We start from the raw sequence: 18,184 nt of genomic DNA, 5'->3' as shown, positions 1-18,184 counted from the left end.
AAAAATATCTAATACATTTCGGGTTAGCCATAGAAGAGCAGTTAATCAGCTCATTGGTCTGGTTAAACTAAGAAATACTTAACTTATTATTATTTCATAGATGAACCGATTCACATGGAACAAGCACACAGGGACCATTGACTTGAAATTCAAGCTTCCAAAGATCGTTAGTTTCAACATCCCACCACAGACCCCACACTGCAGCAGTAACTGATCATGATGCAGAGCTAGTGATTTTTCATCGCCCTGGGGGTAGACGCCGAACCGTGACATCTGAGTGGTATATCGCAACTCTAAACCCACTAAACACTGCACCTGTTCATACATCTAAGTTAAGATGCAAGGCTCTCATATATCCTAATTATCCTTAAACCTCTACAAATTCAAGGATGGTCAAGTCAAGTATAAAAAGTATGTGAGTCTCAGAGTAATCAGTAGATCCTCCACTTACTAGGAACGATTTGGGTACAGGAATGTTTGGGGCACAGGAACGATTGGGGTTCACAAACCGTTGGGGTACAGAAACAGTTAGGGTATAGGAATGGTTGGGGTACAGGAACGTTTTTTGGGGTACAGGAACGTTGGGGTACAGGAACAGTTGGGGTACAGGAATGGTTGGGTTACAGGAAGTTTTGGGGTAGGAGGAATGGTTGGGGTCCACAGGAACATTTGGGGTACAGGAATGTTTGGGGTGCAGGAACGTTTGGGGTACATGAACGGTGGGGTTCAGGAATTTTTGGGGTACAGTAACATTCTGGGTGCAGAATGTTTGTGGGTACAGAAACTTCTGGGTTACAGAACGTTTTGGGGTACAAAACGTTTGGGGTACAGGAACGGTTGGGGTTCAGGAGCCATTGGGGTACATGAACCATTGGGGGGGGGTACAGGAACGTTTGGGCTACAGGAACGCTTGGGGTACAGAAATGTTTGGGGTACAGGAAGGTTTGGGTTACAGAAACGTTTGGGTTACAGGAACGTTCGGGATGCAGAAACATTTGGAGCACAGAAACGTTAGGGGTGCAGACACGTTTTGGGTATGGCCTTCCAAGTGACAGACTCTCATTAAGAACAAATACTCTTTTGTATAGACTACGATTAGATATTTTCAAAATATCCCAAGCTAACAGTAATATTCCACGTAATTTCTAGCCTTAAAAAAAAGGCAAAATAGTCATAATAAGGTAGCTCATATCTCAGAAGTATGCGAAAATATATACGAAAAAGAAATGTGACTAATAGAACCTGAATGTGCACAGTTTTCTCTCTGTTCTCCTTATTGTCATGTGTGACTTCATCAGTCAGTAAGAACTTAGTACATATATATTTCAGTGCCCATATTCTCTTTCAAATTTTAATATTTATGTACAGCAGATTCTTGCCGCGTGATTTTTTGTTATCAACACGTAAATTCTAGGACTGATATATTGTCATGAAATGTCATACAGCACTCGATGAACATCTCTCTTCTGATATTAAAAAAAAAAATCTAGTGTAAAGAATGGATAAAACTGGATGGGGTTATTTTAATAAAAAGTTCTAGCCCTATAGAAAGGGATAACCACGGATATTAAAAAAAACAATCTAGCTTATAGAAAGGATAAACACGGATATCAAAGATTCTAGCCTATAGAAAGGATAACACGGATATTAAAAAAGATTCTAGCCTACAGAATGGATAACACGGATATTAAAAAAAATTATAGTTTTGTGAGAATGGATGACAATCGGTATGATTTTGTATATAGAGTTTATTAATTTCCCGTTAAATATTGTACTTGCGGACACATTAAATAATTAGGAGAAATGTTGTAAGCTTTGGAAATACGTGTTATTTTAGATTAAAGTAAGCACCTCATGTCAGTTTTATGAATTCCTCCTCGTATGCCTGTTTGAAATTCGGATTTGCATATTATTTCGTATATTAACGAAATAAGCGCTGTATGTCATATTTAGGAATTAGTGACAAAACATCTGTAAATATGATTGACTGATTATCGTGCAAGCAAGTCATGGTGAAAAAATTTATCCGTAATCGAATATATAATATATTTATGCTTAATAAAACTCGACATTTAGAAAAATGAGAGTAAATACCGTCTTTAACTGGATTTTGCGGTATATATAATTATGTAATTAACAGGGGTGGGCATTAGGTATCGTATTAAACTGGAGTTTGGTATTGCATATCCTCTGTAACTGGTATTTGGCATTACAAATATGCAATCGGCATTATATATATATTACGTGTAACTGGATTTGGTATTACATATCTTTTGCGATTGGGCTCCTGCTATCATGCACTGTAGGCATTAATAAAGGCTCTTTGCAGCGTACCTTTGGCCCGAGATGCTACCTCTTTTATTTCCTTTACTGTACCTCCATTCATATTATCTTTCCTCCATCCAGCTATCCTCCCTCTCCAAACAATTATTTCATAGTGCAACTGCTTGAGGCTTTCTTGCGATTGCACCTGTTAAACCTTCGCCTTAGGTTTCAGCGCTTGGCTTTTGGTAGTCCATTCCATTCCACTTATCACTAGTCAACCTCAGTGCGTGATTGGTATGGTGTTGGCCTGCCACCCTCGGTGGCCGCGAGTTCGATTCTCGGGCATTCACTGAGGGTTAGATATTTGTATTTCTGGTGATAGAAGTTCACTCTCGACGTGGTTCGGAAGTCACGTAAAGCCGTTGGTCCCGTTGCTGGATAACCACTGGTTCCATGCAACGTAAAAACACTATACAAACAAACAAACAAACAAACAAGTCAACCAACTTGCTTTAACTCTACCTGTTGCCACTCGACCCTAACTGCCTCCCGTCTGTCGTGCTCTCCGAGACGCATCTCGTTCTTCTCGATCGTCTGGTAGACCTTGTTCAGAACGCGGACGAAGTGCTGCTCGAACTCTGCAAGAAACACTCGAATGTGACAGTTGTCTCTTACCAAGAAGTTTCTGTAAGATCAATCTTGGAAGATAAATGGGTTTTAGACTTGGTAACTACAGTTTTGGGTGTTCAGATTCGCTGCTCCTTATGTGTGTTTGTTTTGAGTTCTCTTCCCTATTTTAATTTTATTCTTTCGACAGACCTGCAAACAGAAGTATATTTGCTAAACAGAAAAAAAATCGCAGTTTATCTGCTGCCAGAAGCAGAGATTTACGATTTTCTCATAATTCCAGGAGTCCTTATCCCCTAAGATGTGTTTCTGTTTATTTACGCGCCCACTTTATTCCCCCCCACCCACACTTTTTTTTCTTTTTTTTTAATCTGCTTCCGTAAGCAGGTAAGCTGCTCAATTTTTTTCGTTGTTATCCGTGGTTCAATAAATATTGGATAAATCTGTCCGCTGATCTTCACTTTACGTAATGCAGTGAATTTGGGCCCCAAATCTGTAGGATTACCTTACACTTTGCCACTCATTAGAGGGCCATACCCCTAACTCTTTGGTAAGCTGAGGATCTACTGATTGCTTTGATGGATTTGTTTAGTAAGCGACGTGCTATGTACACCTAATTACAAGGATCTTGAAACGGCCAAAGGATTTAGAGAATTCAAGTCTCTCCAAATCAGATACGAAAAAAAATATGCGACTCGCGAGAAGCAATTCATCAGAGCAAAATCAGTTAGACCAACTCACAGAGACTTTCGGGCTGTGGCCTGCCTTCAAGTGAGAGAGGTAAAAATTACACAAAAGAATGCAGATGTAATGATTAATGGTGGTGTCAATTACTTATTTATACTAATTGAAATACAACGTTAATTGGAATAGTACGTACAATGCCGTACCTTCGCCCACCCTGTTTGTAACTATATCTCTGTCCTTTGAATATTTAGCAGCAAACCCGTTCACAGCCGACAGCACGCCCAACCCTCCCCAGAGAGTGAGGTTCCCTTTTGTGAACTGCCGCATCGCCTATGTGAAGCAAATATCTCTTATCTACACAGGATTGCCGAGCCATTACCGATGAGAGTTCGACTTGAACTTTTACTAAAAGGGACTGCAATTACCGAATTGAACTACCAGACCGTAACGGGCTGAGTTCACCCACTTGATCTGCATCGCGACTGCATTTAATTGAAAAAAAAGGAAAAAAAAGACTCTCTGTGAATTTATTGCGGACATCAGAATGTTAGGTTTGATGTCGTCGGTTGATTTCCTAGTCATCAGGAGGATGTAACAACAGATTCAATTTGAGAACTGAAGTAAAGCATCTTATTTATAAATCAAGGACAAAAAAAAAAAAAGAGGTTTAAATTGAACAACCTGGAACTCGAAAAAGGAATAAGGTGAAAAGGGGGCGCCAGAAAATTCCCAGTACTAATTATTTAATGAAGGTTGAAAAGGTTGAGATTTTGTAAGGAGTACTCAGGGTTCGGGATTGGTCTCGAGGTGTGCTGAGCTTGGTTTTATGAGAAACGAAAACGAGTAGACCCCTCCCTCCCCCTTTTTGTGTTGTGTGGTGTGTGTGTGTGTGTGTAATGATCCTGCTATAAATAAATACAGCATCTGTGTGCAGTTAAACTTCCGATAGGCAAAATTGTGACGCCGTTGGAATCGTCATGATGATAAATGTTTTCATGTGATTTGTGCTTCCTGTCTTATCTGGGAGCCAAAAAAGTCGAATAATAATAATAATAATAATAATAATAATAATAATAAAATAATAATAATAATAATAATAATAATATACTTTATTAAAAGCAATGACTACTTCAGGAGCGTTATGCTTGTAGAGATCCTTCTCTATTCTCCGAATAGCGGCTTTTTTCCGTGCTACTTAAACAGGCTAGTAGAGCACCTATGAGGTCATTCTCAAATGTAGGGTCAAGATTGATGTATATATTTCATTTACAATTTTTATGGGTAAACTATACTACCGTAGTTACCAAAGTCAATAACCGTTTCTCTCTATTGACTTTGATGATTACGGGTATCATAGTTTACCCGTAAAAATGTAACTGAATATATACACCAAATCTTGACCCTGCAATTGAGGAATGACCTCCATAGGCGCTCTACTAGCCTTTTTAAGTAGCACGGAAAAAGCCGCTATTCGAAAAATAGAGAAGAATCTCTACAAGCGTAACGCTGCTGAAGTAGTCATTGCTGAAGTAGTCAATAATAATAATAATAATAATAATAATAATAATAATAATAATAATAATAATAATAATAATAATAATAATAATAATAATAATAATGCATAAAGTGTAGTGTGATTTTCGTTGTGATTTCAAAACGATGAAAATATCAAATTTCTTACTTGCGGCACATTCGAAGTGTATATAATATTTTCGTTGGCAGTTGTTGTAAGATTAATTGATTAACAGTAACATTAAATTTTTACTTGCACTTTACATACTGATAGCGTCTGTATAACTGTACGTTCAATAGACCATCTCGGTATAAGGCCAAGATATAGAAAAATAATGATTGTTTGGAAACATCACAGAGTGAAATTCATTATGAGACAGAGGATCCTTTTCCCAATTTGGACTCCTGTCTTGGCTGAGGGTCAAAATTTTTTTTTTTTTTTTTTTTTTTTTTTTTTTTAAATCTATCCTTCCGCAGTTAGGGGCCCCTCCTAACTTCTTCTTTGTAAAAGGATGGGGCAGTTACGTTGACAACAGGGATTCTGCATGGTATTTTTTTTATTCTTGTTCTTTTCTCCTCGTCCTTTTGTTCGTTCGTCCCATAAATAGATGGAGAGGTTTTTATGTCAAAAGTTGAAGAGGGGAAAGCTTTAACCACATCGGTTTTCTACTTTTTATTTCTTCGTCTTTTTTTTGTTTTTTTTAATTTTTTTGCAAGTTTGACTGACTTTTAATGACTTTAAGTAACTGAATCACTTATCCATTTATCACATTATTTTAGAGAGAGAGAGAGAGAGAGAGAGAGAGACAGACAGGACAGACAGGACAGACAGACAGAGACAGAGACAGAGAGAGTCTGTCTGCGCATGTGCCTGCTATGTGTATGAGTGATGCAGGCTGTAGTTAATGTATCATTGTTCTATTGAATTAACTGTCCCTTCATATTCACAACCCAGACGCAGGTTTGAGTTCATCCAGTTTTAATATTATATCAGTGTCTGATGAGGGTAAAAATTTAAAAATTGTTTAATGGTTCTGAAAATGAATTAACAGTACCGAGAATTTTGCTCTGCTTATGGTTGAACTCTTAACTGAAATTGTTTGATTAATTTATACAGAAGAACTTTTTTTTATTATTATTATTATGCAGAGGCAGGAGAACTTAATTATGAGGCCACAAGAAAACAAGGTAGGGGTCTGGTGAAATTCATCAAATAGTAAAGAGGGCAGTGAAAACACAAGCTGACTGTGTGAAAAGATCTTATTTTCAATGAGGCAGTGTAGTTCCGAGAAAAGAATAATTGAAGTGCAAGGGAAAAATAATACCGCATTTTCTGATTTGCAAGCTTTGACTTGAGATTACAAGAGATTATAACAATAAAACAGAGTATCAAAAGTTTTTTTTTTTTTTTTTTAATTTCCGTCGTATTTTTCCATAAGTCTTTCTGATTTTACTCGGTTTCCAGAAGTACTCAAGTATATATATTATATAGTATACTATATATATATATATATATATATATATATATATATATATGTGATGTGTGTGTGTGTGTGTGTGTGTGTGTCTACGTATGTATGTATGTATATATATATATATATATATATATATGTGTGTGTGTGTGTGTGTGTGTGTGTGTGTGTGTGTATATAACTTCGAGAGGACTTGAGTATGTCTGCTGGACACCACACTTGTATGAATGTATGAATTATATGCGTGGATGTGTATCATTTCATATATGTTCATATATGCCGTCAGTTGACCTCACGCGGTGCACTGTAGGCATTACTTAAGGTTCTTTGCAGCGTGCCCTCGGCCCCTAAATGCAACCACTTTCGTTCCATTTACTGTACCTCCTTTCATATTCTCTTTCTTCATCTTACTTTCTACCCTCTCCTAAAACTTGATTCATAGTGCAACTGCTTTGAGGTTTTCCTCCTGTTACAACATTCAAACCTTTTACTGTCAATTTCCGTTTCAGCGCTGATGACATCATAGGTCTCAGTGCCTTGGCCTTTGGCATAAGTTTTGTATTCAGCTCAGCTCGAAGTCATATATGTTCATTGATATCAGATTCACTTCACCTTGGTTGTAATGGACACACTGAAAGGTATATGATATATATATATATATATAGTATATAATATATATATATATATATATATATATATATATATATATATTATATATATATATATATGTATATATATATAAAGATATATATATATTATATATATCTATATATATATATATGAACGATTTATTATTTTTTTCTAATTCAGAAGAGAGAAAGGCATATATATATATATATATATATATATATATATAGTATATATATATATATATATATATATATATATATGTATGATATATAGACATACATACATACATTCATTACATAAGAAGTACACCTAACAGACCAGGAATCGAACCTATGCCTTTCTGGTCGTTCTGCCATCACAAGAGTAACAAAATCATAATATTTCATTAAATTTGGAGTAACACAGAAATTGATAATCGAGTATTAATTTTGCGTATTATTTTCTCTCGTTCTCATTCTCTCTTCACTTTTTGCCATCGTGTTGTATTAATACTTTTGTCCTGATATGAAATAAGCTCTATACTTTTGGTGTTAAAGGTGGGGAATAATAATAAGTATGCGATTCAGTGGTTTTGAAAAAAAAAAATAAAAAAAAACTCGTGCTGAAAGTAATTTCTATCGTTATCTGCTCTAACTGATATGACGAGCCATAACACGTTAAAAAATAATATCGCTTAGTCCACATGTTTATCGGCAGCTATCGCTCAAACCAGTGAAATTATAAACGTTTTTAAAAAAATTTTGAATAGGGGAATTAATTAAAGGGACTCTCTCCTAAATTAAAAAAAATAATAAATCGTTCATCATTCACCTTGACAAAAACTTTCTGTATTTAGTATAGTTATTTTTTTTATGTAAGTTTGTGTTAATTATCGCAGAGAATCAAGCGCTAGATTTATTGTTTGAATGACATTTCAAATGGCATTCTCTATCCAGCATTGAAAGCTGCACCTCAGAAAGAGAGTAATAAATCATTTAAATTTTCGTATGAAAAATGTAACAAAAATGGTATGTTAATGTGGTAAAAATAATGAAAAATTGGGATGTTGGGACATTGCTAGTTAAACGGTGTAGACAGGTGTCTTTTATTTTCTTTAATTCAATAAGTAGTATATCAAGCATTATTAAGGTATATAGATCTTTCAAATGTTATAAGATTTACTCCTTTATTTTTTTTTCAATTATAATTATGTGGATTTATGTCCATTCATGGTCATTTTGGTATGGGACATAAAGAGATATTGCTGTTGAAGGTAGATTAACAAAGCATTACTTATACTCCCACTAACAGATGTAGGAAGAATTCATTTGAACATTAGAAATATATATAAATATAAAGAAAAGCATATTTAGTTTGGGACGATTTTCGTTGACGTAGATTTCTGATCAGTTGGCTACTACGGGCTATGAAGGACAAACACTCGACTGCAGCAGGACTGACTGCTACCAGAGCAAGTGGAGCCAAGTTGTGTTAGGGAATGTATCTCCATTTATGCCTGGTCAATGAGTTATCGCAAGAAAGTATTGCGATTCACCACTGGGCTTATCATTTTAGTCACATCACTCTAAAAATTCAGTGGCAAGGCGTCTAATTGTGTATCGTCATGAATTCTACCATACTGAAAAGCGGCATTTTATGAGGTACCTGTGACCTGTGTTGCTGTAGGCGTGGCTGTCGGGGTATCGTTGTTGGGACCCATTTGCTGCCTCTGGGCAGATCTCGGTGACATGCGGAAGTTATCTGTCACATCTAACTCGCGGATGTGGATTTTTTCCATGCTCATAACGAAGTCCGTGCGACCGCAGGGTTCGGGTCTTAAATCCTGTGGATAAAGGAAAATTTAATTTTAGAGTTATGGAAACGATACAGCTTCAATAGTTCTTGTTAATGTTTCTATTATGTTTTATTAATGTTTCCGATGTTGTCTTCTATTTGTAGTCGTGGTTCTTGCTTCCAAAGATTCTACACAATTTCTACACAGCGTCTCAGTGGCGTGGTTGGTACGATTCTCGGCCATTCAATTGAGGAGTGAGAGATGTGTATTTCAGATGATAGAAGTTCACTCTCGACATGGTTCGGAAGTCACGTAAAAAAAGCCGTTGGTCCCGTTGCTGAACAACCACTGGTCCATGTAACAAAAAACACCATACAAACAAACAAACAAAACAAATTATTTTCTACATGAATTTAAAGATTTCTTATCTAACTAAAAACCTTCAGTTAAATTTCGCTTACGTTTTTTTTATTTTTTTGATTTTTACAATTTTTTTTTTTTTTTTTTTTTTTTTTTAATAGAAAATAAGACTATTTTATTTACGAAAGGTCAGTGCATGAAGTAAATTTATTCCAAATAAATGCAATGTATTTTAAGCTCGGTCTTTGTAAGTTTCCTTCGAAACTACAGCACTAATTAGCACAGCAGGTATTAGACTTTGGGGGGGGTTATAGGGACCCAGGCCCTTTTATAGCGCTAACAACAATAAAACAATGGGTTATTGTCTCACGGCGACTGAACCCCATCTAGAGCACCCTGGGCCCGACGATGGAGCAAGTTGACTCCAAGCCAGAAGTTGCATGGTTGCGTATTGCAGAAAATTCTTTCTTAGATAAAGTTATTCCTGTTCGGTGAAGTCTTTTCAAGTTCAAGGACACCCTACCGCAGTTGATGCGATCTTCAACGGTATATTTGTTTACTTGTCCCCAAATGTAATTTGGGAACCTATGTCGGTAATTCGAGTCGGCTGTTGAAGGTTCGCATCGACTGCCATCGGGGTGTCAGTCACGAACAGGAATAACTTTATCTAAGAAAGAATTTTCTGCAATACGGCAACCATGCAATAAAACTGTAAACATAACATTCAGTACAATGATTTTAAAATCTTATCCCAAGCAATAGATAACCGGTCATTACCCATTCTCGAGTCCCTCTTCATTACACAATTGTCACCAACCCTCAACAACCATTCAACTGCTGTACAACTGAACATTACTTAATAGACCATTCGCCCTTTCTACCTTCTCGCCTTTGTATTTGTCTCTCCCCTTTAGTCAAAAATAAATAATATTTCAGTCTTATCTATACTTCTGTACCGGTGAGTTCTCGTTTCGCTATTTTTTGCTTTGTGTCCGCCTTTATATATATATATATTTTTTTTCTTTAATTTTTCTCCTTTTGTAATCATAAACAGAAATTTTTTGCCTGTTACGATTCAATGTTTTTTCTCCTGTTTTTAGTTAATAACGTAATTTTCTTAGTTGTTCACGTGTGTGGTTTGTGTTTTTTAAGTGTTTGCTTGTTTATTTATTTTGAAGTGTCATTGTACTTAGTAGCTTTGCTTTTTACTGTCGATCTCTTATTCAATTAGTTACCAGTCATACTTTTATATAAAATTCGAATTTCACTGATATATTGTTAATTAATCTATAATATATATTTTTTTTAAATAGCATAATTATTACTGTGACCCCATTTTAGTCTGATTTAATGTATAGAATTTTAATTTTTTCCTTGTTTTTAGCCTGAAGATGGGATTTGTATCCCGAAACGTAGGCGTTCTGATGAAAATAAATTTTAGTTTTAACGAAAAAATGCTGAAGTTTCTGCTGGCCATACTCTTTTTATTATATATATATATATATATATATATATATATATATATATATATATATATCATATATATATATATATATATATATATATATATATATATATATGTATACTATATATATATATATATATATATATATTATATATGTATACTATATATATATATATATATATATATATATATATATATAATATATATATATATATATATATATATATATATATATATATACGTTATATATATATAAGGCTAAAGTCAGATATTTAGGTGTCATTAGCATTACATCATTACCCAACATTTAGGAGTTTTTCTCGTTTCCTAACAGGTGCCTGTCCGTTTTCCTTAGCAGTAAGAGGCAATATAATCCATTGAAAGTTTCTGAAGGTAACGAACCATCGTAGAGTATAACTCACGTTTTGTAGGATGGTCTTATCATCCTTGACAGACGTTCGGGGGCTCAAAATGGAGGAAGACGAGTTCGGGCCATTCCTCCTAAAACTACTCTTTTGACCACAGTGGGAACCTCCAGCCCTCTGATTCCCCGGTGGTGTATGTTCAGCGTCAGCACTGACAGCCCAGAGGCGAAGCTGACGAGGCAGATTGTAACGCCGTAGTACATACCTGAGGGAGAAAAGGGTTTGGTAAATACTGCACCAAGCAGGGTTATAGAAAACGTTTATTTATACACAGAGCTTCACGAATGGTTCCTCTCTAATTTACTTATTTATGTTCAAAGTTCCATTATGATTCCCCTGGAAGTTATTGTGTTTCAGAGTTCCAACGTGGTTCCCCATGAAGTGACCTATTTATGTTCAGACTTTCAACGTTGTTCCCCTTGGAGTTCCAACGTGGTTCCACTGGAAGTTAAAAGCAATTTTGAGGTGTGAATCAGCTACACTCATATGATCTGAAAAATTAATGGTGATTCTAAAGTAGTCACTGTATCATTAGGCATGGTATTAAGATCTGATGAATAGTCAAAGCCGATCTTAAGCGAATGTTAATTGTGTATAATTCATGCCACCCCCACCTTCCTTATAATTGCGTAACAGTTGCGGTTGTATATTGGTTAAACGAGTAATATGTCTCTCCGATAGACTTAGTCTATTGTTTATATCATACATCATTATTCTGTGATTTCATATATTTCGAGCATACTATTAATTTACAGGGTTGGCAATGATTAAATCAAACTGATTTAATCAAGTGATTAAATCACTGATTTTTTCATAAAAAAACTCATGATTTTATTTATTTTTTTTTCAATTTGAAAGCAACAAATTGAAAAATATGGTTTGGAGGTGATAAAAAAGTTTAGCATAATTGTGCTGCATCTATTTATTTTATATAAAAAAAAATTGCAAGTACATACTTTAGGCCAGAACTGGAAACGTAAAAGATAAAGTCAATAGTAATTCTGTCATAAAATGCAGTTTGAGGAGAAAACGAAAAGTATTGAAAAAACATCTACAAATAAATAAAAAAAAAATGTATAAGATATCAAAAAATAAAAAACAAATCAAATCAATCACCGATTTTTATTTATTTTTTTGTTAAATAAAAAAAAATCACCTACCTGTTACTAAAAGAATCTCTTATGTTGACTTTCCACAATTAAAATGTCCATAAAAACAAGCTATCACAAAAATAACCATGGTGTCATAAGTAGTACTTCATTCCTGATCGCTGACGGAAGTGGACAGTGTCGTGGCACCAAGTGTGGAATATAACTTTTTTTTATTCCTTCCCCTTTGTAAAGCGATTATACACCACGTAAAATTTGCACACTTAAAGTTTCAATTCGCCCCCCTCCTTTCAAATATCGAAAATAGTTCGAAAATAACCAACTGCCAATTGACCCCCGTTACCCGAAACCTTTGTTCTCTGTGATTCTTGCGCCCTTGCAAATTCAGTCAATTGGGTCGTAATGTTCAGCGACCTTTTCATGACCTATTGCACAGAGGTCAGTAGGTCTGTTGCTGGCGGCAATAATTTATCCGTATTGCAAGACTATTCTAGTGTATTGCAATATTACCTTCATTTGCAGAATTAACAGCTCATAATATTACTTCTTACCCAGTCGAAGGAATATGTAAAATGAGATGAATAATACAAGTTAAAAATGCGCTGAAGTTTTTGCTGCGCAGTCGAGTTTTCTGTACAAAGTATAATGCTATATAAAGCTATCAGCTACGACCAGTAGTGCTTGAATGCTCCCCAAGATGCTAAGTTTAACCCTTAATAAAATAAGTCTAACCGAGGCTAGAGGGCTGTAATTTGGTGTGTTTGATATTGGGAGGGCGAATGATCAACGTACCAATTTGCAGCCCTCTAGCCTCAGCAGTTTTTAAGATCTGAGGGCCGATAGAAAAGCGCAGACGGACAGACAAAGACGTCGGAATAATTTACGTTTACTGAAAACTAAAAATGAAAACAGTAATGTTTAATGAAGCGAAGGGTGGAGAGGCTGGAAACCTTGGATTGAGAAGCGCCAAGCAAAGTCAGACTCAGGGAGTAATTAGCATGAGATTTACGAAAACTGATTGAACTCCTATAATTGAAAATTGAGAGAGAATTTTCAGGCACTATACTTCCAGAGGACAGAGGAAATAGTTGAAGAGGAATTACGAAAAACGAAAAAAAAAAAAAATACTTAGGCAATAGTCTTCTAAATCTCCAACACACGTCATTGGAAACTACTCATTATGAATAGAGAGGGATGAACATTGTACATCATAAAAACCTTCTGGTCATGTTTATATTTAATGTTAAATTCAGGAATATTTTTTCCCTCTGGTTTAGTTCATTAGAGATTTACGTCATAATAACCTTCTCAGCTGCTTGAAGTATTTTTATTCTGACTGGGCGTATAATTTAATTGGCTTCATTTCGAAATGTAAAAAGCCTTGTTATTTATCCTGACCTTCTTTGCCAGAGTTCGGTTTCGCAGAGACAAAAATAGGCAGCAGCACGAAAAATAGACTAATCGCTCCTAATTCCTCTTTCTCTGTATTGAATTTCTTTCCGACCTCCTCTTATTCTTCTTATTCTCTTCTCCTCTCTTCTCCTACCTACGCCGTATACCTGCAGCCGTGTCCTGCCTATCGCTCACGAAAAGTAAGTTAATCTTAGTTTTACCAGACCACTGAGCTGATTAACAGCTCTCCTAGGGCTGGCCCGAAGGATTGTTAGATATTTTTACGTGACTAGGAATCAATTGATTACCTAGCAACGGGACCTACAGCTTATTGTGGGATCCGAAACCACATATATCGAGAAAAGGTATTTCTATCACCAGAAATAAATTCCTCTGGTTCCGCGTTGGCCGGGCCGAGAATCGAACTCGGACCACCGAATTAGTAGCCGAGTGCGAAGTCCACTGGCCAACGTGGGACCCATCGCTCACGAAAGCAATTAGCGAGTTTTATTACAAGGAACTGAGTACTTTCTGCTAAGTAAACAAAAATTCGTAGTTTAGTTCTGTGTGTGTTTTTTTTTTTTTTATATGTAAAAATGTTCGAGAATGAAAAATCATGACAGAACTTTGAATCGGCAGCAGCCTAATCTATTGGGGACAGGTTTTTTTTTTTTTTTCTGCCGCATTAATTATTAATTTTCCAGCAAACATATTTTCGTCGAGTATTCCATTTTCAATTTACTGAAAGTGAGATAAGAATACTGTAAATTGCTGAGGGACTGACATCCATAGTGTTTGTTGTATTGGCTTAGCTTTTGATATACATTATGATTAATGGTTTCATTTTGTTACCATTTTACTTCTAATCATGAATCTGCAGTAAGGTCTTGTCGTAGAACCAAAGTGTATCATCTCCGAAGCGGGATAATGCCTTTAGTGAGCGCCTCAGCGGCGTGGTTGGTATGGTATTAGCGTCCCACCTCGGTGGTCGCGGGTTCGATTCTCGGCCATTCCATAGAGGAGCGAGAGATGTGTGGGTTGATAGAAGTTCACTCTCGACGTGGTTCGGAAGTCACGTAAAGCCGTTGGTCCCGTTGCTGAATAACCACTGGTTCCATGCAACGTGAAATCACCATACAAACAAAACAAAACAATGCCTTCAGTGCGCCTCACAGGATGCACTGTCGACATTACTAATGGTTCTTTGCAACGTCCCTTCGCGGCCCCCTAGCTGCAACCCCCTTTCATTGCCTTTTACTGTACATTCATTGCATATTATCTTTCTTCCATCTTGCTATCCACCCTTCCCCCAAACAACTATTTCGAAGTGCAACAGCTTTAAGGTTTTCCTCTGTTACACCTTCCACACCTTTTACTGCCAATTTCCTTTCCAGCGCTGAATTACGTCATAGGTTTCAGACTGTATATTCCCTTCCCTTCCAGAGTATATCGTAATCTGAGGAAGAATCCTCCGGGCGATTAATGGTGGCGATTGTTTAACCAAGCAGAGTTCATTCAGTCGTTTCTTTGTGCTATTTTTAGCAAGCTTCACCGAAACCCTCACTTTAGACGCTAAACAGGAAGATCAGGTAATTGTTTCAAACGGCCGTTTCGAGTATCTCGGAAGTGGATGGAATGCGAAAGTTTCCCTTTTACCGTCTAGTTATTTGTCTTCGGAGAATTTCATCTCTCGTTGAATTATTTATCGTTTAGTCCGTTGTAAACAGCTTTGATTATTGATTGATTTTAACCTCCACTAAAGATAGGTTTTCTGGACGAATCGTACTAAGACAAGTTATGTGTACAGTGAAATTAATCTTTAAATAAAATTGTATTATCCAACAACCCAATATTTTTCAAGCAACATATTCTTTTTGCACCAATTAAATTATGCTAATGATAATTTGATTTAGACTCAGAGGAAAATGATTCTTAGGTAGTCGAAGTTCAGGGTCTTAGCCCCTCTCTCAAGTTGTCCAAGGAATCATCGGAGGGCAAAGGGAGGTTGGCAGGGGTTGGGGGGGCCGTTGGTGAGGGGGTCATCTTCCAGTTGGCAATGTTCGGGCTCTCCAAAAGTTGGGACATGTACACGTTCATTCTGTCGGACGGACGATCAGAAATAGGCGGCATTGTACTTGAAATGAGACCAATAAAATTTCTCTCTCTCTCTCTCTCTCTCTCTCTCTCTCTCTCTCTCTCTCTCTCTCTCTACACATCCAAAGGAGGCAAAATAAACACACACAAAAATACGCAAGCGCAGATAAAATCCAGTTTGGTATGATAGTTTACAGATGGTATTCATCTTTGTTGGTACAGTGCATTGGTATCTCATTCCGTTATTTTCTTTAATTAATTCATTATTAAAAAGATGTCTTCAATCAAAGATATGGTTAACGGGCATTTGGAACCTTTCTTACTCAAGGAGAAAGACGATTCTAAACAAGCGTGCGTAAAAATGTTGAAATACCATTGTTGCAAATAATAAAATTTGGAAACCGTTGGTCCATGTGAGACAAAGTGCCTTTAATTGTGAAGTTTTCTTGTTACAACCATCTATCAAGTCTTGCAAATAGTGGCACCTCCTGAAGCAGTAAACAGGCTGTAGCATTTATCTCTCTGAAAATATGTGAACTCTCGAAATGAAATTAAGATTAAAAACAAAGTATATAGACGCAAGTATTTTCAGCAAATAGTAGATTGTTGATTACAGTAAACGGAAACAACCACATCCTTTAATCTAATGTGCCACTTTTTTTTCTTTTTTTTATAACAATCCAAGTTTTCTCCAGTTACAGGGAAGGTGTGACATTCCCCTTCTATATGGCCCATATGGGTGTCATAAATCCTTTCAGCCCCTGGAAGATGCTCCTCAGAATCTAGAAAATATAAAATCTGAGGGGACAGTAGCAGGAAGGAGTCAAGATGAGCTGTTTTGACTTGAGGCGGAAGAAAAATTGGTCTATTTCTCATAGATTACACAGGTGAGTGATGGCCATCCTGCCTCAAAGATTACTGCTTATAGGCGGTGTGTCTACAAAGACTTCTTGCAATTCGATGAAAGCAATTGTTTCGAAGCAATGATGATGACAGTATTGCAAAGAATTTTCTCACTTCGCCCCCAACAACATGGGAACACAAGAAGGTATCTGAGTGACCATATTTGTCCAGACACAAGAACATTGTTGTTCATCAATGCATTCACAAGTGTAGGACCTTTTACCCGGTGAAATTCACTTCTCCACCAAATGAGCTGATTCTGTTGCTAACAAAGATTAGGTTATAGAATATCAAACTGAGTATTTCAACATCGCCCAGAACTGAAAAGGGAGCCTCAAACGTGCTTTCTAGAAGCCTCGAATCCCAACAACTCCGCAGGGGGATGTGAATGGTGGCCAAGAATGATACCCTTTCCAGTTCAACTAAATATTTTTTGCCGCTTGAAGCTCTTACATGGAATGTTGATTATTACTACTTCTGTGCTGGAATTCCATATATATCTCTGCATTTGTTTTGCCTAGGATTTAATAATGTGTTGGAATGCGTCATACGCATGCAAGAAAAAAACAATTTACTCACTGTATAGGGCGAAGCTTTTTAATTAACTTGATTTATTATTGCAAGGATTAGTCCAAGGCTTTCGTTTTAAAATCAGTAGAAAACGTGTGATAGAATATTTGTTTTATAAATATATGAGGATCCTTGGCTAAGTCTAGATAGGTGCTTTTGTTTTTCAGTATATTTCACCCTTCTTATTCCTCTTATTCTGTCTTCATTCTCTTCTCGTTCTTAGTTTATAGTACACTAATTTAAGTTCCTTTTTTCCCGTTGTTTTTGTAATCCACATCCTATCTAGTTTCCTTCTATTCTTTCATCAGTTCTTGCCCTTTTTACTGTTCTCATTCTTTATTTTAATCCAGGTCTGTCTATCCTTATTCCCTTTCTTATCATTGCACCCTCCTACCCACTGACGTCGTCCTGGTTATTTTAGGTAAATATTAAAGAAACTATTCGTATTTCGTTTGCCCTTAAAAATGACGAATTTTATGTGTAATACATACATATAATATATATATATATATATATATATATATATCTATATATATATATATATATCATGTAATATATATATATATATATATATATATATATATATATATATATAATAAATATATATATAATATATATATATAAACATGATACATACATATAGTATATATATATATATATATATATATATATATATATAGATATATAATTAATATATATATATATACATATATATATATATATATATATATATATACACATTCATATATATATATATATGCATATGTGTATATACATCATGTATCTATGTATGTGAAAGACTAGAACAACGCCGTACTCTATTCGTATACACGAGAAAATGAACTCGTGCTCTGCAGTAATTTTGCCCATTAATCGCCAACCAACTTGAAAAAAAAAAA

The 18,184-nt window shown here is 35.8% G+C and overlaps 1 pseudogene; it reads right to left on the bottom strand.

The window, feature by feature from the left end:
- LOC135209410 (neuronal acetylcholine receptor subunit alpha-7-like) overlaps positions 1-18,184 on the bottom strand; it is a 68,854-nt pseudogene that overhangs the window by 34,666 nt on the left and 16,004 nt on the right.

This window comes from Macrobrachium nipponense, chromosome 37, assembly GCF_015104395.2.
Source record: "Macrobrachium nipponense isolate FS-2020 chromosome 37, ASM1510439v2, whole genome shotgun sequence".
Classification (NCBI taxonomy): domain Eukaryota; kingdom Metazoa; phylum Arthropoda; class Malacostraca; order Decapoda; family Palaemonidae; genus Macrobrachium; species Macrobrachium nipponense.
The sequence above is the reverse complement of the archived record's forward strand: the minus strand, read 5'-3'. Positions and strand labels throughout refer to the sequence as shown.